The sequence below is a fragment of the Lissotriton helveticus genome, chromosome 5_1 (assembly GCF_964261635.1).
Source record: "Lissotriton helveticus chromosome 5_1, aLisHel1.1, whole genome shotgun sequence".
NCBI lineage: Eukaryota > Metazoa > Chordata > Amphibia > Caudata > Salamandridae > Lissotriton > Lissotriton helveticus.
Window position 1 is genome coordinate 576,303,049 of NC_136065.1, and position 22,764 is coordinate 576,325,812.

The following is a 22,764-nucleotide window of genomic DNA, read 5'->3' on the forward strand; positions in this document are numbered from 1 at the left end:
GAGTGGGGGTGCTGTCATCAATGCTACGTCACTGAGTCAAAGGGATAAGGGACCGAGTGGCATAAATAGGAAGCCACAGCACTCGCCAATTACCTTAGTAACTTGTGTTTTTAAAAACTGTATGGCAAATTACTTAGAAGTGCGCTATCGCCGGATTTTTTCACCGTGATAGCACGCAATGTAGATTTTCCTAGTACTTATGACGGAAAGTCTTAATTTTATTAAAGACACGGAGGCGAGTATTATGCCTTCTTTTCTTGCTTTATTCTCAATAGCAGCAAGATATTTATTTATTTATTTTTTAAATTTGTATGGCGCTACTGCTACCCAAAAAGGGTTTCCCGGCGCCTGATAAGCAAGTAACTACAATACCCAGAAGGCACAGCAGGAAAACTACTGGCCAATGGGATTGGGTAAAACAAACAATAAACCAATCACAACATGGATAGTATATATGGCCCGATCTGAACATGAGTAGTCCTATTTTCTTGTGCGAGAAAGTCAGTAAGAATGCATAAACAAAGGAAATATAGTTAACAAAATGCAAAAAGTCATAATCCAAGCAAATAAATCCTGAAGGAAAACCAGAACTGCAGGATAGTGATGGAGGAGAGTCCAACGGAACACAGAGGAGGATCCTGATGCAGAGAGGCAATCCATAGGAGCAGAGTCAGTCTTAAGAGGAGGCTGGTGGTAAAGCCGGAGTTCCTAAGGGTGGAAAAAAACAGACATAATTAGTAAAGCAGAGGTGGGATAATACTCGCCGTGTCTTTAATAAAATTAAGACTTTCCGTCATAAGTACTATGTGGTACTGAAAATTCTGAACCCGTGTTATTAAAGTCGTCGGATCATGACGATTTTGGTAACATCAGACCGAAAATGACGAAAGCAAGGTGTGCATGTATTTTCGTCACATATTAGTGGCGAGATCACCATTAAATCAGGGATTCCGTCCTGAACCCTCGGGTTCCATTTTGTGCACAGCAGCCATTTTGTGGTTGCCCTCACACAGGCCGATGACTAAGGCCAAGCGAGTCTTAAGGACACGTACACCTTCAGCTGACTTCTGTGTGACCTGGGCAAGCTGACTCCACTGCCCGAAGCCAAACCTGTTCGACCAGTTCCTTTCCCAGTATCCCAGTAGCTGATCAAGATTAAGCATCAAGGCACACGAGATCATAAACCTTTATTGCACACAACTATGTCTTATCTTACTCACACCTTTCTCTGCTCCTTTCTTTATGGCCTGTTTACGATGGGGATGTGCCCGTTTTTATTATGGGTTTGTGCAGCTTGTGTAAGAAGGAATGTTGGGTTTTGCATGCTTGCAAAACCTAGGACTGCCCCTTTCTTTTGTACTAAGTCATGTAACGCTAAAAACATATAAAAGGCCTCTGTCCTCTGAATTCCTCAGACTACCTCATTCAGTTGCTACGGCTTCTGTGTGACGTGGCCTCACTATGTTAAGTATAATAAAGATGTCTTTTTCATATTACAGCTTCTGTGCCAAGTTCTTTGTTATATTAGTAAGTATTCCCTGAGAACGAAAATCTACTACTTCAAATGGCGCCCAAGTGGGGCTCATCAGGAGAAGTGGCTTTCTGTGGGAGTGATTTTGTCAGGAGACTGAAATCTACTGAGGAGGACAGAACAGGATTCTACTAAGAAGGTACTCTGTGCACGGGGATTCTGGAGATTCTTTGATTCTGCAGCCCAGTATATTTCTGATCTTCCTGATTTTGATCCTCCACATGATGTCACTCCTGACTGAGAACCTTTTTGGCGTGAGTATTCTTAAAAAGACCATTAGGTTGTGTAGAACTTGACAGTTAGAATTTGTATAACCTTTTGATCAGTAAAAGTAAGAGTTAAGTATAAGTGGGTCGCTCCCATCCTTTGTTCTTTGGTTCCTTAGTTTGGTTCTTAGTTTGGTTTTGTCCTTAGTTTTATTTGAATATTGCAATTTTCAAAAACCGAGGGTCTTGTATATTTACAAGTGTATCGATAAGAGATAGCCCCTTGAAGTTTGAAGCTAGATTAGTGAGCTATAAGATGCCTGATCTTAGCAAATTTGGAGCTTTGTATTGGCCAACTTTGTATACATTTGGATTAGCCGGCTTCCCCTAAAGGGAATATCTAAATAGGTTTAGATTTAAAAACATATTTCTTCCTTGGTGATTTTGTATCCCCAGGGAATTAAAATATGACAATACAAAACAAGGATCCTTTGTTCTGTGCAGTTTTATGAACAAAGATATGCAGAACGATTTTTGGTGTTCTGCCAGTCAAAGCTAGTGAATTAAGTGTATTGTGGCTTCGTGCACATACAGCAGTCTGTTGGGCTGTGTTTTTGCAGTCTTTTGGAACCCTATTGAGACGTGTTTCTTGTAAATATGACTTACAGCTAAGTATTTACAAATGGTTTGGTTTGGGTACAGTCTGTAGGCTGTCCTTTGTTTTCGTCCTGAGCATTGATTTGTGGGTTCAATGTGTGTTTTAATGTCTATGTGGTTTTTCTCATTAGTGTAACTTCAGTATGTGGCTTGCGATGGCAATTTATGAAACAATAGCTACAGCGCTGTATTATGTGTCCTGAGTGTTTGAATCCTTTCTCTTTATGTCTGCAATGAGCCCATTGTGTGTTTGTGGGTTTCTTGATGTTTTCATTCTGTTAAGTAAACTGTCAGATTAATTAATATTACGTAGAAATTAAATAACACTCCAGCAATTTACTATGTCACATGCTAAAATGGCTATATGTTGCTATTCAATTTACAGACTAAGCAAAAACGCATATGTGCAAACTGTTAAATGCTTAAAATAAATAAAGTTAAAATCCACATTCACTAAGAATATGAAGGGCCTCAAAAATAATTGTGTGTTTTGTAGCAAAACGAATTTATTGCATTTATTACTTACATGCATTGTAGTACATGTAAAAGGCAAGCACTTCAGCTAAAGTGAATTTTTGCTAGATTTAAATGCATCTTATTGCACGCGCATTTTTAAAACTTGAAATGTCTGTTTTCAGTAAGACTGAAAGCATGCTCAGGTTCCAGCACTGTGCAGGGCCTTTCCTGCCGTTAAGGCAGCAGATGTTGTTTTTCGAAGGCCATGAATGGCATCGGAATGTTTGTTTAGCACAGTTGGACTTTTTCATTTCAGAATAGTGTTTTAGAGGGTTACAAAAATAAGGTTCATCACTTTGTATCACTGGAAGACACTCCAATTGTGGTTTTCCTCTCTTTAAGCATTTTTTTCAAAGTATATTTCTGGTTCTGTTGCTAAATACTGATTGTCCTTTCAAAACTGGCGCGAAAAATGTCATGCTTTAAGTTAGGCTTTTGTGCTTAGGCGCATAAATGAATGCATCTAAAAATGATAGGCAAGGGATGCAGCTTACCTTTATATGTGGAATTGTCATAAAAGCAGATAATTGGTGTCATTGAACGAAAAATTATTAATTATGGATAAATTATTTGAGAAAAACAAAGTGTTTTTCAAAATCGTTTTTTGATATTTGTAAAGTGTAATACTCATACTATGACCTCCTAGCATTAAAATCTGATTTAAGTTATGTGTCACTGTATAATTAGGTAATTTGCATGTTGGTTTTCACTTGGCGCAGGCGTAAAAACTCATTTTTTCAAAGGAATTAGATGTGATATGCTTAATGTCCAATCTTTGCAATCTGTAAAGCACATTCTGAGGATGATTAATAAGTAATATAATTGTAGGATTTTTATTTTTAGGAGCCCCAAAGATAAAAGTCGAAATTGAGTTAAATGGATTTTTAACACAGCGTTCTTGTCATTTACCATAGCTTGAAAGTGTCTCTGGCTTCAGTAAATGCATACATTTGTGTATAATACAAGCTTGCGAGTTGTTATTAAGGTTGTTTTTCATAAGCTCAGTGAGCCAATGTGCCCGGTGCAGAGGTTTGTGTTTAATATCAGGGTTGAAGGTTCTAACTTTAGCGGGGCCCATTTAGGCGTTCATCCATGTTAGGTTGCTAAAATGAGTACCATTGTATAGGGTGGTAGCAAACATTTGTTCTAAAAACTGGTATGTGTGAATCATTCACAGTAAATGTAGTAGGCCTTCTGTCTTTGTCAGCCTCGGAATGAGCAGAAATTGTGTGCTAGGAGAACAGGCTGCTCATGTTGCGCTAAGATGCTATCTTTAGTTTTCCTGTAAACAATGGAGGAGGCTGTCATGTTGACATTTGTGACCTTTTAAATTCGAGCCTTGTCTCTGTGAAATGCAGAATGACCTTGCTAAACAGGCCTCTGAAAGGTGGGATTTCTGGTTCCTCCATAAGAACATCAATAAAATTAAAGAACTTAATTCCAAAGGGAAATATAAAAAAGGTTGGGGATGTGCCCGTTTTTATTATGGGTTTGTGCAGCTTGTGTAAGAAGGAATGTTGGGTTTTGCATGCTTCCAAAACCTAGGACTGCCCCTTTCTTTTGTACTGAGTCATGTAACGCTAAAAACATATAAAAGGCCTCTGTCCTCTGAATTCCTCAGACTACCTCATTCAGTTGCTACGGCTTCTGTGTGACGTGGCCTCACTATGTTAAGTATAATAAAGATGTCTTGTTCATATTACAGCTTCTGTGCCAAGTTCTTTGTTATATTAGTAAGTATTCCCTGAGAACAAAAATCTACTACTTCAACTAGGAAAATCTACGTTTTATGTCAAGAACGGAGGCTCCTATTATGCTTGTTCAAAGCATATTAACCACCAAAGAAGAAGCAGTAACAACAGGTTTGCAATAAAAAGTTTTGAAAACCGAATCATTTGACCAGTCTGCTGATTTCAGGATATCCTCCAAACGAGAGCCTGCCCAAAAGGCTTTAGAGGCCATAGCACCCCTAGCGGAGTGAGCACCAAAGGCGGTGATGTCAATGCCCGCAAGAGACATAATCCAACGCACCCAACGGGCAAGCGTGGCAGAGGACACAGGATGATGGGGTTTGCGAAAAGAAATGAGCAATTGCGAATGAGAGGAGGTCCTGAGATCAGCAGTTTTCTGTTCATAACTTTTGAGACATTGACCAACACAGAGCTGAGGTTGGGAAGGGAAATAGGGATAAAATACAGATTGCAAATTGGTTTTGGTACGCCTGTGAACTTGAAACAAAACACCAGAAGGTGAAAATTGTCTGGAAGACAAATCCAAAGCTTTGACATCAGAAACACGTTTGATTGATATTAAACACAATAACATGGTGAGCTTGGCTGAAAGCATTTTGAGAGAGAGAGCATCATTTTCAGGCCATGAAATAAACAATTTGAAAACCAAATTAACATCCCATAAAACTGAATACTTAGCCAACGGTGGTCTCGAGAATCGGACTCCTCGGAGAAGATGGCACACCAATGGATGAGTACTTACCGGCTTATTGTCAATGGGACAGTGGTTCAAAGAGATAGCAGATCTGTAAAGGTTGACAGTGCGGTAAGATTTACCCGCGCTAGCTTCTGAAGCCAGGAAGTAAACCACAAAACTTAGAGGAGCTGAAAAGGGATCGACAGACCGTTCCAGACACCAGCTTGACCATAAAGTCCAAGCTGACTTGTAGGCTCTGGAAGTGCCCGGGGCCCAAGCTTGACTGATAAAGATTGAAGCTTCCTGTGAAACGATGATGTCAGAAGAGGAAGACCGGAAATGTTCCAAGCTGAAAGAACCAGGGAGTGGTCTAGAATCATGGCGTGGGGGAGACCCTGAGGGTCTAGGAGGAGGTCTTCGCTGAAAGGAAGAAGGACCGGAAAGTCCACTGCCAGCTCCAGAAGCGAAGGGAACCCGATTTGAGCTTGCCAGAAAGGAGCTAGAAGAACCAAGGAGGTCGACTGACGTCGGAATTGGGCAAGCACCCTGTTGATCATCAGGAAAGGAGGGAAAGCATAAGTGAGGTGTAGGGACCAGTCCTGGAGGAAGGCATCCGTCGCCAGAGCGAGAGGATCCGGTCGCCAACTGAAAAAAGCGGGAAGTTGGGAATTGAGATGGGAAGCAAAAAGATCGATAGTGAAAGGACCTCATTTTTGGGAGAGAGAAAGAAAGACGGAGGGAAGAAGCTTCCAATCGCTTGAATCTCGAAGATAACGAGAGTGCCAATCCGCGATGGCGTTGAGAGTGCCTGGCAGGTACTCCGCCCGAAGGGCCAGTTTGTGTTGGAGACAGAATTCCCAAAGGCTCTTCGCAAGTTCTGCGATTGGTTTGGATTTTGTGCCACCGAGATGGTTTATGTAGTGGACCGCAGAAACATTGTCCATCCGAAGAAGAATGGAACAACTTGCCTTGTTTTTTGCCAGGCTGCGAATTGCAAAGGAGCCTGCCAGCATCTTTAAACAATTGATGTGCAATGACGACTCCTCTTGAGACCATGTACCTCCAGTCGAGATTGAACCACATCGGGCGCCCCAACCCGACAGACTGGCATCTGATTCTAAGACAAGATCTGGGGCCGTCGCGAAGATCGTTCTTCAATTCCACGCATCTAAATGGTTGATCCACCATTGAAGTTCGAGGCGAGACTCTAGGTCTAGCTCAATGAGATCGGAATACGCCAGTCCTTTGCGGAGATGTCTTATCTTCAAGCGTTGAAGGGCGCGATAATGCAGAGGGCCAGGAAAGATGGCTTGGATAGACGCCGAAAGAAGGCCCACTATTCTTGCAAGAGAACGAAGGGACACTTGAGAGAGCTGGAGAACGTGAGGTATCTCCGATCGGATGGCAGTAACCTTGGACTGCGGAAGGTAAAGAGAAGCGGTGGAAGAATCTACTCGAAAACCCAGAAACTCTATACTTTGTGATGGGACGAGCATGGATTTTTCTGAGTTGATCAGAAATCCAAGGTCGAGGAGAAGTGACTGGGTTACACTGAGGTTGGCAAGAAGAGACTGTTTGTCGGTATGCATGAGTAAGATGTCATCTAGGTAGATGATTAGACGAATGCCCAGAGACCTTAGATAAGACACGACAGGTCTCATCACCTTGGTAAAGCACCAAGGAGCGGAAGAAAGACCGAAAGGAAGCGAACAAAACCGGTAGGTGATACCGAGCCACTGAAACTGAAGATACTTTGTGTGAGATTCATGAATGGGAATCGAGAGATAGGCATCCTGAAGGTCCAATCTGACCATCCAGTCGGATGGGCGTAATGTGTCCCTGAGATGGATGATGGTCTCCATCTTGAAGTGGCGATAAACCACAAATTGGTTGAACCACTTGAGATTGATTACAGGACGGACCTTTTTTTTGTTCTTTTTTCGAACCAAAAAGAGAGAGCTTAGAAACCCGTAGGGATCGAAGGGAGCAATGAGGATAGCTTGTTTGAGAAGAAGATTTTGAATCTCCTGTGAGACGAGCTGCGCTACATCTGCGGAAAAAACCAGAGGCGGAGGAAAAATATCCTGGAAAGGAGGAGCGTAGAATTCTATGAGATAACCTTGGACAGAATTGAGGACCCAGGGTTCCGCTGTGAGAGTGCGCCACCTGTGAAGAAATAGAGACAGGCGTCCTCTGACTGGAGGAGAGGGGCTTACCTTGGGTATTGGCATGGCTGTTTTGTTGCGGAAGCCTCTTTGTCCACGGCCACGGAAGCTACGGCCTCGCTGGGGGTAGAATTGTGGCTTGTACTCCTGATAGCCGAATTGGCTGCACCTCTGGAACCTTGGTTCTGATATCCGCGGCCGGAAGAGCGGTTCCTGCCTCTGCCGGCCCTGCCAAAAACCCGAGGGGTGAAGACTTTCTTGATAGAAAATTGGGCTTTGTCCAAAGAAGCAAAGGTAGAAACATAGCGACTGAGGTCTTTGACAAGGGAATCGCCAAAAAGGAGTCCATCTGCCTTGACGCCAGGATCCTGGGAGGCCAGATTCGCCAACTTCGGATCAAGTTTGATCAATAGGCCCTTGCGGCGTTCATTAATAATTGTGGCGTTGGCATTGCCCAAAAGACAAAAGGCTCTTTGAATCCAAAGGGAGATATCTTCAGGGTTGAGGTCAGACCCCTCAAGGCCGGCAGTTTCCGCCATGTCCAGTACACGGGCCAAAGGACCAACAACATCCAATAATTTGTCCTGGCAAGTGGACCAAGCTCTATCCACGCCCTTGCGAGGGTCCTTGCCAAATTTCGAGAAAAAAGTAAGGAGAGGCTGATCAATGGAAGGGGTGACAGTGATATGAGAAGGTAATGAAGGTTTGGGGCATTCAGATTTGAGTTAAGCTCTAACAGACTTATCCAGAGGAAGACGTAATTTGGAGGAGATGTAATCACCCACATGGGGAACAGGAAACCATTCTGTGGAATTAGGATGTCTTATAGTAGTAGGGTCAAACATAGGATTGCCCTCTGAGTCAAGTACAGGTTGAGACGCAAAAGCGTCAAGTCTAGGCTTCTTGGGAGAAGGAGGATCAGTAAACTGAAAGAGGTCTGCCAGGTCGTCAGTGTCACCCATAACATCATCATCATCATCCGTATCAGGGATGGAGTCAATGACCAGCTTCTTAGGAACCTCCACATTTTTGCTCTTGGATTTACTTTTGCCCACAGTTTTAAACCCCTTCGTGGTAGGAGGCCTGGAAGGGACCATGCCCTCAGTTGGGTGCGAGGACAACTCGCGACTCAGTGACACATGTTTTGAAATAGTAGTGGAAGGAACCAGTTTACGCTTGCTGCTTTCCCCCGCAGAATGGGCCAAAGCTTTGGTCATAAGACTCAGGAGAGAGTTCTCCATGTGCTTAGAAACACGGGTCATAGAAGCTTCAACAGCAGTCTCCACAGAGGAGTTAATAAAATGACTAAGGTCATGCTTGAAAGTTTCACTTTCATCATTGTCCAGCTCAGGAGAGCTTGAAACCTCCATAATGTGACGAAAAGGCAGTGAGGAAAGGGTTAAACTGAAAGAATGGGATAGGGGGCGTGAACGAGAGGGAAAACACTCCCCTGGGGGCGGGACCGTGAAGAAACGAAAGGTCCTACAACAAAATCCTGACAGAAACGCTGCGGCTGAAGACGCGGTAAGGAAAACTCTTCAGCGAGAGGTAGCGCGCAGCGGGAGAAACCAACCGCTGAAGCGCGCGAGGGGGGGGAAGACGGATCTAACCACGGGACCAGAATGAACGGAAAACGAGCGCGAGCAGCGCTCGAAGGCACAAGATATAAACGAGCGCAAGCAGCGCTTGAGGGGCACAAGTCATAAAAAACAATAAACAAGCAATTAAAATGCAATACACATCAGAAGTAAGAGAGAAACATGAAAATATGACTTATCTGACTGCGTAGCAGCAAGAAAAGAGGACTACTCATGGTCAGATCGGGCCATATATACTATCCATGTTGTGATTGGTTTATTGTTTGTTTTACCCAATCTCATTGGCCAGTAGTTTTCCTGCTGTGCCTTCTGGGTATTGTAGTTACTTGCTTATCTTGCTGCTATTGAGAATAAAGCAAGAAAAGAAGGCATAATAGGAGCCTCCGTTCTTGACATAAAATTATCAATGCGCATCACGTAGGCAAAATTAGATGCGGCGATAGTTGGCGATATGGCACATTAGCGCATGAAAACAAACGTTGTTTTCATGCGCTAATGTGTGCATTAATAATATGGGGGGGTGGATTCAGCTTTATGATCCACACCCCCATGTTATCAATGCCTAACACCTGGTCAGGTAGACAAAAACAAGTATTATTTAGAGACGGTTTCAATTGTGTATGCCTTAAGCATTACAAAGAACAGAAACAAGGAGTCAAATGATTTTAGAAAGGGGTGGTATTATTCACCAAGGACAAAGGTCATTCAAAAGCATTTACAGTTTAAACAGCACTGTAAAGATCAGATCTTGTGACAACCCAGTGGCACTTGGTGCAAGGTGCTATATACAGTTTAAGTGAGGTGAGAGTGCAAGTGCTTTTAAAAACAGCATTGGTGGCGCATAAAATAAAGTATATACATCAGTTAAAGCTTCAAATACAACACAAGTTACAATCACTTGGAAAACAGTTATTTTCTTGTAAGAGCTTTAAGTGCGATATGCGTCATATAATTCAGGCTGTATAGTCGACGGCGTTTCGATCCCCTTTGGTCGGGATCGTCATCAGGACGGGGTTGTCGATATGTACAGTGCTGTTGACAAAAGGAAGGGTAATTGTAAGCGGGGGAGCGGTGACTGTAAGGGCGGGGGGTGAGGGGTGAAGGGGTGAAAAAACACTAATTAGGACTAAATCGCAGCAGGTATAACGTGTAAAAGGGGGGGTGACTGTAGTGGTGGCAGGAGAGGGAAGGAGGGTGAAATATGGGGTGACTAGTGTGGAGAGTTGGTACGTAAATTAATGAACTTAATTGTCCGGACGGTGGGGTAGTGGGACACACATAGAGAATATGCACTCACAAGAAGCCAAGCATGGATGCGTGGCTGGCGGCACTCAGGGGTACTTTGGGCCGATTGCTGGAGGAAAAGAAACTACCATTAGTTGAGAAGCGCGAGTGCATCTGCTGATAGCGAGGGAAAACGCTTGGTGTATGAGTACCTGATCGCGGCTCGTCCTAGGACTGCTCACGTAGTTAGGCAGCGTCTGGAAGGGCGAAGGGAGAGAGAGAGAGCGGTCAATCAGGTATACCGCCGTGATCGAGCAGGCGTGCATTCGTGAGCGCGATCTAGGCGTGCAGCCTCTGTCAGAGGGAGAGGCTCTTACCTGAAAAAATCAATGGCACAGAAGGCGAAGGCTCATCTGGCGTGGCTGTTCGCGGCATTGAATGCGGTAGCTGACCGCGTCTTCCCCGTATCCTGGGATATGTCCAGGCAGCCGCGAGGTGGAGGCGGGGTTCGGACGCGTGCCGGAGGCGGGGTCTGGGAGTGTTTTAGGGAGGTGTCGCGAAGCGATTGGCGGGGGTGGGAACGGGGGGCGGTGTGTGGAAAGGCTGGGGAGGGGAATGGAGGCGAGGGACTAGGTTACTATGGAAACAAGAGTAAACAGGAAGTGACAGGATCAGAAGGCAATGAAGGCGGGAGGCCGCGCTGGGGGATACACGGAGCCGAGTGTCCAACCAATTGGAAGAGGGTGCGATAGTAACACCCCTGGGGCGACGCTATTAAGGACACAGTGGGGCCACAGGGTGCAGTTTAAGCATTACAATATTCGTACATCACTTAAAGATGAGAGAGGCAACAGAACACAGTCGGGCTCAGAAAAGCATGTTGTTAACATGGAGTAAGTCAAGGTATGAAACCGGACGGTTAACTACAGGAGTTTTTAAAGTCTTTGGAAGTAAATACACACAATATATCGCCCTAGTCGGGATTCAAGACCATTAGTGGATGCGACAGTTATAACAATAGTGCATATGTTATACAGTTAGTATTTGGAGTATGGCGAGAGTGGAGGACAGGGAGAGAAGGACAAAGAATTAGATGGAGATGGTACTGGTCCATTCATCAAGGGTATTGAGCCCGTGATTGACCGAATCAACCCTGGCGATCCATTTGCATTCGGCTCTGTTGAGCAGAGCGGTCATGTTACCTCCTGTGAGGGGTAAGGTTGGTTTCTCAATGACCTGCCATTTGAGGTCCGTGTCCGTATGTGATTGCTCTATGAAGTGTGAAACCAGAGGTGCTGTGAGTACTTTGCAGTTGATTCTGCTTTTGTGTTGTATGATCCGCTGTTTTACCATTTGGGTTGTCTGGCCAATGTAAATCAGGTCACACGGGCACCGGATTGCATAAATCACATTTTGGGTTTTGCAGTTGGATTGATGAGTGAGCTGGTGTGTTTGACCCTTGAATGTGAATTCTTTTGTGTTTAGTGTCAATTCACACACGCTGCAGGATTGGCATTTGAAATGTCCGATGACAGGAGGCATGCCCCATGCTGCTGTGATGGTGTGTTTCTCAGTGATGGAGGTTGGCCAAGTGATGGCACGAACGAGGTGGTTGGCGGTGTTGTTCCCTCTCTGGTATGAAAACAGGGGTGGTGCATTGAATTGTTCTTCTGATCGTAGCACAGTCCAGTTCTTTTTAATTATTTTAGCTACTTTGTTACTGTCTGGGCTGAAGACTGAGACAAAGGGGATCCTCTTCAAAGTTTTTTTGCTTTGGTTTGGCCTCAGTAGGTCCTCCCGGTGGTTATACCAGGCCCGTTTCTTAGCCTGTTTCACCAGACGTCGTGGATAGCCTCTGTTGATCAATTTAGAAACTAGGATGTCCGCCTCCCTAAAGTAATCCTTGCGCCATTTGCAATTCCTCCGGATGCGGAGGAATTGGCCAAAAGGGAGACCATCGCGTAGACCTCTGGGATGGTTGCTTGAGTAGTGTAGCAAAGTGTTGCGTTCAGTGGGCTTGCGGTAGAGCACAGTTCCGATTTTTCCTTCCTCCGCATGTATCGTGACATCAAGGAAGTGTAGGTCATTTGGCTTGGTCTCATATGTGAATTTAAGGTGTTCCTGGGAAGAGTTTAACCAATCAATGCACGGCTGTAGAGAGTTAGCCGTGCCATTCCATATTAGTAAAATGTCATCGATGTATCGACGCCACAGATGGATTTGGGGTCGATATGGGTTAATTGGGTTGAGGAACAATGACTTTTCAAGGGCATGTACATATAGAATGGCAAAATTTGGAGCGAAGCAAGCGCCCATCGCTACTCCCTTGATTTGCAGGTAGTATGTGTTCTTGTACAAAAAGTAATTGTTTTGTAGGGCCACTCTTAGAAGGTCCATAATGAAATCAGTAGGAATCTTGGATGGTTGTGGTCTAGCGATCAATAGATTTTTGATTACGTTGAGTCCTTCACAATGGGGAATATTTGTGTAGAGGGACTCGATGTCCAAACTCGCCATTATTTGATTGTCCATATCAAAGGGTTGATCTTCGATGGTGTTGATTAGATCCATAGTGTCACGAATGTAGGTGTCTGTGATGGGCACAAACTCTTTAATCACAGAGTCCACATATTTGCCAAGGGGTTCCAAGATGGAACCACACCCTGATACGATCGGGCGTCCAGGCGGATTTCTGGCATCCTTATGTATTTTGGGAAGTACATAAAGGATTGGAGTCCTGGGGGGAGGAAGGAAAAATCGGAACTGTGCTCTACCGCAAGCCCACTGAATGCAACACTTTGCTACACTACTCAAGCAAACATCCCAGAGGTCTACGCGATGGTCTCCCTTTTGGCCAATTCCAATTGCAAATGGCGCAAGGATTACTTTAGGGAGGCGGACATCCTAGTTTCTATATTGATCAACAGAGGCTATCCACGACGTCTGGTGAAACAGGCTAAGAAACGGGCCTGGTATAACCACCGGGAGGACCTACTGAGGCCAAACCAAAGCAAAAAAACTTTGAAGAGGATCCCCTTTGTCTCAGTCTTCAGCCCAGACAGTAACAAAGTAGCTAAAATAATTAAAAAGAACTGGACTGTGCTACGATCAGAAGAACAATTCAATGCACCACCCCTGTTTTCATACCAGAGAGGGAACAACATCGCCAACCACCTCGTTCGTGCCATCACTTGGCCAACCTCCATCACTGAGAAACAGACCATCACAGCAGCATGGGGCATGCCTCCTGTCATCGGACATTTCAAATGCCAATCCTGCAGCGTGTGTGAATTGACACTAAACACAAAAGAATTCACATTCAAGGGTCAAACACACCAGCTCACTCATCAATCCAACTGCAAAACCCAAAATGTGATTTATGCAATCCGGTGCCCGTGTGACCTGATTTACATTGGCCAGACAACCCAAATGGTAAAACAGTGGATCATACAACACAAAAGCAGAATCAACTGCAAAGTACTCACAGCACCTCTGGTTTCACACTTCATAGAGCAATCACATACGGACACGGACCTCAAATGGCAGGTCATTGAGAAACCAACCTTACCCCTCAGAGGAGGTAACATGACCGCTCTGCTCAACAGAGCCGAATGCAAATGGATCGCCAGGGTTGATTCGGTCAATCACGGGCTCAATACCCTTGATGAATGGACCAGTACCATCTCCATCTAATTCTTTGTCCTTCTCTCCCTGTCCTCCACTCTCGCCATACTCCAAATACTAACTGTATAACATATGCACTATTGTTATAACTGTCGCATCCACTAATGGTCTTGAATCCCGACTAGGGCGATATATTGTGTGTATTTACTTCCAAAGACTTTAAAAACTCCTGTAGTTAACCGTCCGGTTTCATACCTTGACTTACTCTATGTTAACAACATGCTTTTCTGAGCCCGACTGTGTTCTGTTGCCTCTCTCATCTTTAAGTGATGTACGAATATTGTAATGCTTAAACTGCACCCTGTGGCCCCACTGTGTCCTTAATAGCGTCGCCCCAGGGGTGTTACTATCGCACCCTCTTCCAATTGGTTGGACACTCGGCTCCGTGTATCCCCCAGCGCGGCCTCCCGCCTTCATTGCCTTCTGATCCTGTCACTTCCTGTTTACTTCTGTTTCCATAGTAACCTAGTCCCTTGCCTCCATTCCCCTCCCCAGCCTTTCCACACACCGCCCCCCGTTCCCACCCCCGCCAATCGCTTCGCGACACCTCCCTAAAACACTCCCAGACCCCGCCTCCGGCACGCGTCCGAACCCCGCCTCCACCTCGCGGCTGCCTGGACATATCCCAGGATACGGGGAAGACGCGGTCAGCTACCGCATTCAATGCCGCGAACAGCCACGCCAGATGAGCCTTCGCCTTCTGTGCCATTGATTTTTTCAGGTAAGAGCCTCTCCCTCTGACAGAGGCTGCACGCCTAGATCGCGCTCACGAATGCACGCCTGCTCGATCACGGCGGTATACCTGATTGACCGCTCTCTCTCTCTCCCTTCGCCCTTCCAGACGCTGCCTAACTACGTGAGCAGTCCTAGGACGAGCCGCGATCAGGTACTGATACACCAAGCGTTTTCCCTCGCTATCACCAGATGCACTCGCGCTTCTCAACTAATGGTAGTTTCTTTTCCTCCAGCAATCGGCCCAAAGTACCCCTGAGTGCCGCCAGCCACGCATCCATGCTTGGCTTCTTGTGAGTGCATATTCTCTATGTGTGTCCCACTACCCCACCGTCCGGACAATTAAGTTCATTAATTTACGTACCAACTCTCCACACTAGTCACCCCCATATTTCACCCTCCTTACCTCTCCTGCCACCACTACAGTCACCCCCCCTTTTACACGTTATACCTGCTGCGATTTAGTCCTAATTAGTGTTTTTTCACCCCTTCACCCCTCACCCCCCGCCCTTACAGTCACCGCTCCCCCGCTTACAATTACCCTTCCTTTTGTCAACAGCACTGTACATATCGACAACCCCGTCCTGATGACGATCCCGACCAAAGGGGATTGAAACGCCGTCGACTATACAGCCTGAATTATATGACGCATATCGCACTTAAAGCTCTTACAAGAAAATAACTGTTTTCCAAGTGATTGTAACTTGTGTTGTATTTGAAGCTTTAACTGATGTATATACTTTATTTTATGCGCCACCAATGCTGTTTTTAAAAGCACTTGCACTCTCACCTCACTTAAACTGTATATAGCACCTTGCACCAAGTGCCACTGGGTTGTCACAAGATCTGATCTTTACAGTGCTGTTTAAACTGTAAATGCTTTTGAATGACCTTTGTCCTTGGTGAATGATACCACCCCTTTCTAAAATCATTTGACTCCTTGTTTCTGTTCTTTGTAATGCTTAAGGCATACACAATTGAAACCGTCTCTAAATAATACCTGTTGGGAATTGTTTTTGTCTACATGATACACCCATCCCAACGTGGTCTATGGGTTCCCTCCTGTTTTTCCTATAATTAACACCTGGTCAGAGCAGGCGTTGGGAGACCTGCGATAAACGAGTTTATCGCAGGTCTGCCTCTCCTAACGCCTGCCTTGGTAATAGGGTGTTCCCACCTCCAACCACATTTTACATGTGGTTGGACGTGGGAACGGCCACTTTGCATGTCATTAGCGATGTTTGTCGCCGACATGCAAAGTGGGCTTGAGCCAGGCGTTAGAATGCCCTTTTGGATAGGGCTCTAGAAGTATAGCCGCTTTCTCGGCACAATTCGCCGAAAAAGCGGCGATTCTTCCCCTTGCTAATATGCCCCTGTATTTTGCACTTAACTTACCTGCACTGAAATTCTCCGCACGGCTCATTTGCACTATTTGAGGCTCTCCTGCGCACGCCTCCTCACCCGATCCTCCCGATTATCCATACGGCTGATTTGGGGCTATTGGAACACGGGGAAGAACCGGGCAACGACGGAGCCGCCATCTTGGGTGGATGCAGGGTCGGCGTGCTAGCTGTCGGGACATCACCTGACCTAACCACCCCCTATGAAATGAGCTCACCTGCCCGGACGTGCAGACGGCACGCCGGCGGCGCGCCAAAGGAAAGCCCGTCTGCGCCCGTCCGCGCCAGAACGCGACGGGAGGCGGGAGATGCTGCCCCGAACGTAATGAGGGAACCAACTCCTAATCGTTATACTTATTCTGGAGCAGCTTTGCAAGAAATAGGACTCAACACATCCAGCAGGTCTAACATAGGAGGTCAGTGTAATCACTCTTTCCCGGCCATACTTGAGGGTCCTGTATCATGCATTTCATGCTGCTTTCAAAGCCTCCAGGGGGAGCTCCCCATAAACGACTCATTAATGAAGCCTACTCGAGACTATTTGAGACTTAGTCTTATTCTATGTAATGTGCGCTCTCTGGTAAAACATTCCATTGAGATTTGGGACATGATTTCCACCCTCTCCCCAGACATATGCTTTTTAACTGAAACTTGGCTTAACCCTACTAATATACCAGCCATCAACGTCGCTATACCCACGGAGTATAAATTCATTCAACTTGACCGAAAGGGAAAGTCGGGAGGGGGTATAGGAATTGCCTTTAAAACCCTTCTTAACGTGCAATGGACTTCCTCCATTAGCAATGATATAATGGAACTAGGTATTGTTAAGATGTCCGTATCCCCAACAACCTCCTGGGATGGGGCCCTAATTTATCGACCACCCGGACCTAAATCGAAATCCAATTTTTCTACGTCCCTCACAGAATTTATTGCCATGCAGGGCGTGGCCTCCAGTAATTTTATTCTTCTGGGAGATTTCAACTTTCATGGAGAGGAAGTGGTAAACTCTGACGTAATGAGGCTTTTTTCAAATCTGAGCGACATTGAGCTCAAACAGATGGTGTATGGACCAACGCACATGGCTGGCCATACCCTTGATCTTATCTTTACCAACTCAGAACAACTGGAAGTAATGCAACCACTTCCCTTATCTGGTATGATCATTATATGATCCAATTTTCCCTCCAGGTAGAATTAGGACCTGCGTATAGGCAAAATCCCACGTATAAAAACAGTAAAAATAAAAGACCATGGCACAACCTTACTTTAGACAGTTTTAATGAAACATTGGACCAGTTTTCCTTCAATATTGAGCTAAATGACCAAGATCCCACAGCCATGCTATCTAGCTTCAATTCAGCCCTAACAGAAACTTTTGACATTGTGATTCCACTAAAAAGTGGTATTCCTCCACAGAGGCGACCCTCAGCTCCCTGGTACTCGGGTGAATTAAAAACCCTAAAATCTGCATGCAAAGTACTTGAAAGGAAATGGAGAAAGGAAAAATCTCCGGAAGATAGGAAAGACTATAGGGCTTCCCTATTTCACTATCACCAGTCTATAAAAACTGCCCGATGCGTATATCTCCACAAACAATTCGAACATTCCAGGAACTCCACTAAAGCCTTATTTGACATTGTCAAAGACTTCTCCTCTCCCTTAGCTTGTAAACAATCTCCGCCTGAATCCCAATTTTTATGTGACTCCATAGCACATTTCTTTTATGATAAAATTACTAAAATCTATGCTAACTTTCCCATTAATGACACCAATATATCCTGTCCAAACTTGGATCTGGAAACCCCCCCACTGCCACCGAAGTTACTCTCAATCAATTCAATCCCATTTCACTTATGGAAATAAACAAACTATTGCTAACAACAAAATCAGGCTCACCAAGGGACATATGTCCACCCAGTGTAATGGCTCTTCTATCTCCAACTTGTGCCCCTATCATCCAAAACATCTTTAATGCTTCTATCTCTACGGGCCTTATTCCAAGTGCCTGGAAAGAAGCCTCCATTCGGCCCATTTAAAAAAAAACATCTGCAGACCCCCAGGAGCTGAATAATTACAGGCCAATATCCCTGTTACCCCTATTGGGGAAACTGCTAGAATCCATAGTAAACATCCAGCTTAGTCAGTATTTAGAATCCAATGCCATACTAGATCCCTCCCAGTCGGGTTTCTGTACTGGTTTTAGCACAGAAACAGCTATTCTGGCCGTCACTGACTCATTAAGGTGTACTCTCGATGCCGGAGGATCCTCGATCCTGGTCCTCTTAGATCTCTCCGCAGCTTTTGATACGATATCTCATCAACGGCTAGCGGAGACACTGATTGAGTGCGGCATCGGGGGAAAAGCCTTACAATGGCTGAAGAATTTTCTAATGGACAGATGGCAAACCACCACACTTGGTCCATTTGTATAAAAAAATAAATTTCTATAGGACAAAGGGGTGCCTCAGGGCTCTTGCCTGAGCCCCACCCTTTTTAATATGTATGTGACCCCTTGGCCAAGCTAGTCCAATCCTTCGGCTTCGAGATAGTCTCGTACGCCGATGATACGCAGCTACTAGGGAAAAACATCATGGACGAGAAATTACGCTTCACGGGTGGTATGCTAGCGATTGCAAATTGGATGAAAGAACGGTGCCTACAGCTTAACCCTGGGAAAACAGAGCTTATGATCTTAGGGAAGGATGCCCATCTTTGGACACCAGAATGGTGGCCTCCCCAATTGGGAGAAGCGCCTATGCCATCCCCCTCAGTGAAAAGCCTGGGAATCCAACTGGATGTCATGCTTAACATGAAAGACAACGTCAAAAACATCGCTGGGACTTGCTACTATAACCTGCATCTACTACGTAGAATTATTCCCTATCTTCCATTAGAACACCGTAGAACTGTAGTGCAGGCTATGGTAATGAGCAGGCTTGACTACGGCAATGCCTTGCTGGCTGAAATAGGCGTAACCACACTGGCAAACCTGCAGGTAATCCAGAATACCGCCGCCAGAATGGTTCTGAATGCGCCTTCCAGATCCCCTTCCCTCCCTCTACTTAGACAATTACACTTGCTTCCAGTTCAAAAGAGATCTATCTTCGAGGTATGCTGCCTCTCCTTTAAAGCGCTCAGAGGCGAGGGGCCAGCATATCTTTATAATAAACTTTCCAAACAATCACATGAATGCAATTTAAGATCTAATGCCTTAGCTCTTCTGAAGATCCCGCGTATTCGGCTAACCCGTACAGGTCGCAGAGCTTTTTCATACATAGCCCCCAGATACTGGAATCGCTACCGGTGGCCACGCGAAAATCCAGCACCTACCTGCATTTCAGGAAACAACTAAAAACATTCTTATTTTAAGCTGGCCATGTCATTTACTCTCTTCCCTGTCTTGTGGTTCTGGATTCCCATAGGTAAAGCGCTGAGATGCCCCTGGGTGAGTCATGCGATATATAAGTATCCATAACATAACACATAACATAATGAAAACTCCAAGTGTTACCAGTCGCGATCTACCACAATAAAGAGGTGGTGCTGGTGGGTGGATGGGGCGTGGGGGAGCACATGGCAGCATTGTGATAATGTGGGTTTCTGTTCTCCCACAGAACTGTGCACAAAGGATTGGAACCTCAGCGAATTAGGGTGACCCAAAACTCACCTTAGTACCCAACAAACCCCTTACCGAGCTAGCTAGAGTGTCTCATTGGTCATAATAAACTCCCAATGTTTAGACAAACCAGAACATGAGCTTACAATACCTCAGGTTACGTGGAACACATGAGCACTCTTTCGTTATACAATCATTACAAACCAGAACATGGAGTAAAGAAGAACACGTGAGCATTTGAAATGTTTATTTACTAATGCCGTCTTCTCAGGCGCAGTATCTTAGATAATACAAGTAAACATATTATCAGAAGCAAAGTTACCAGCATAGTTACTAGTCCATAGAAGGCAAACGGTGACAGCATGCTAACATGCTGTAATGAATAAGAGTTAACAACACTTATTTCTCACCCTCCCTAACACACATATTATATTAATAGCTAAGAAGGTCTCTTTGGGTTGAATTAGGGCGGGCCCATACCTCAGTGTCCTAGCATGAAGAGATCACATCAGCATACACCAGCTCTCTCAGCATGCGAACAGCATCAAGTGTGTTTGTGTGCCTCCAGCAAAGCAATATAAAAACCCGCCTCAAGCCCAAAGTTGGCAGAAGCTGCACTTATGTTATGTCTATGAAGGCGCGAAGATCAGACCTCATAACAATTCTGTATCGTGTTGTTCCTGAAGCTTCAGCACCCTCTGTACAGACATAGTTTATTAAGCAAAGCTGATATCAGAGTAATAACATATTATTCTCATGTAAACCACAACGAACTACTAGGTTGAAAGCTAAATCAACAATTAAGTGTCGTGTGCAGAAGCAGCAAAAGGAAAAATGGCGTTTAAACATTTAATGAGCCTATGCTAACTTAACACATTATAAAGATATACAGTAGCTATATGACACCCCCCCATGATCCGAGGACGGATAAGATAAGATAAGGGCAACTTCATGAAAGCAGAGTTCAAGAACTGTGAGCCATGAATGTACTGTAAAAAAATTGAATATTTTGCTCAAGTCAATAGGTCTGGGAAAATTGATCAATATACTAAAAATCGCAAAATATGCAAGCTGAAAGTCAAATGGCCGCAAATAAACCATTGAAAAGTGTTTAGGACAAGACCGTATAAGCAAAATATGCAGCAACAGCCTCCAGCATGAAATCACTGTCTTCATCAGAAAACAGTTCAGCCATCCAATTCAAAAGTGGAAAAGAACATACGTGGTCCCCAAGTATCGGAGCCTCTATTACCATCAGAGGACAACTCGGTGGGTTCTCCAGAAAGCTCAAATCCAAGAAATCCTGCGCTGCCGTGAATATATCCCAGGGACCCATTAGTCCATGCACCGCTGCTATGGCCATAATCCTTTCGTCAGAACAAACCAACTCGTGAGTAGTAATAGGACTCATCAGCTGATTAAAATCGACGCCAGGAGAAACCGGTCCGCAGAGACACAAATCAATGGCCCAATCAAAATCACAGCTCAGGCAGTGAAACACAGGTTGGACACAGGTGAAGTAGGAGAATCGAAACGATAATCCATATGCCGTGCTTAAAATCGCAAGCGGCAGTGTGCCAAAATATTCAAGCATTCGGTTGCAAAACAGCGGCAGCAGAGACTGGGCCGCTTCTTCCACATGTGGGGCATCCATATTTAAGGAAGCAGAGAACAACTAGGACGCCTGCCGCTAGTGCCAGTAAAACCGGGAATCCACCAAACAGACTCGAGAAAATGGAATGAAAGAAACTAGGGATTACTCCAAATATTTTTTCAAATGAAGTCACAAGGCCGCTGCTAACTGCTTTAAAAAAATGTGCTAGCCCAGATGTCGAGGACGCGTTAAAGATAGAATGTATCATTTCGCCAAAATGCAACGGTAAATCAGTATTTAAAAGGGCCTGAACCTCGGTCCGGGTGTTAGCTATGTGAAGCACGAAAGTTTCCCGAGCCGAACTCAAGGCCACTTCTTTCTGGGAAAATAGAGCCCTCAGTCTAGTCATGCCGTTGAACTCTGCCTTCAAGGTTGGTATGCGTGGCCAAATGGAAACCTTCCTATTTTCATGTGTGGGTGGGTACAGGACATTTCTGCAGTAAACAACACGTTCACTTACTGTTACCACATAAGCTACACCTTTAATTAACCTGCAACAATCTTCATTATTCAGAAGTAAATAACTTCCATTTCCTAACAAGGTAAAAGTCGGGGTAATTGCTGGTACAGGAGTGCCTTTTAAAACACAGGCCAAGTTCGGTCGGTCCTGGTTGCAAGAACCGTGTAATTGTATGTGTCTACACATTAACGAATGATCTGGAGTTTCTGTACATTCCTCCCCATTTAGATAAACTTCTTGGCCGTCCCTCAAACATCGATAAGTGAAAGGAAGGGACCATACTTCATGGAGAAAACCACTACCCAAAGGCTCATAGCGACCTATGGCAACATATTTCATACAGTTAGTAAATTTATACAAAGCAAAAGGTAATGTTAACAGACCGTGGATAAGCCACGTTGCAGTTGAGGCTTCTGCCACAGAAAAAGGCAAGGATTCCAATTTCTCAATATGTAACATAGAAAAAGAAGCATCTCGCATAGAAAGCAAGCGTTGTTTGTCAGTCAAATTAAAGGGTGAAAAGAGAGAGGACACGTTCATGTAGCCCCATGGCACTTTGTCAGATTTAAGCGTTTGCAGGGTCCATGCAAATTGCATGATAGAACGTAATTGATTCTGACCATGGTACAAAACAGATACCTCATCATGCACAATATCCACTACAGAAGACACAATGTTATCTAAAGTGTAAATGCGTGAAGAAAGCATGTTAATACTATTGTCTACCACTGCAAGGACTTTCTCTAGATTTGCTTGATCTATAGCCCTAAGTCGTGTTGCAGCCTCAATCTGCGATGTTTTCCAGATTTCATTGTAGACCGCATATATCCATCTTTTTGACCTACCACTAGCCGGGCCTTTGATGAAATCATTTAAATCAACATCATTATT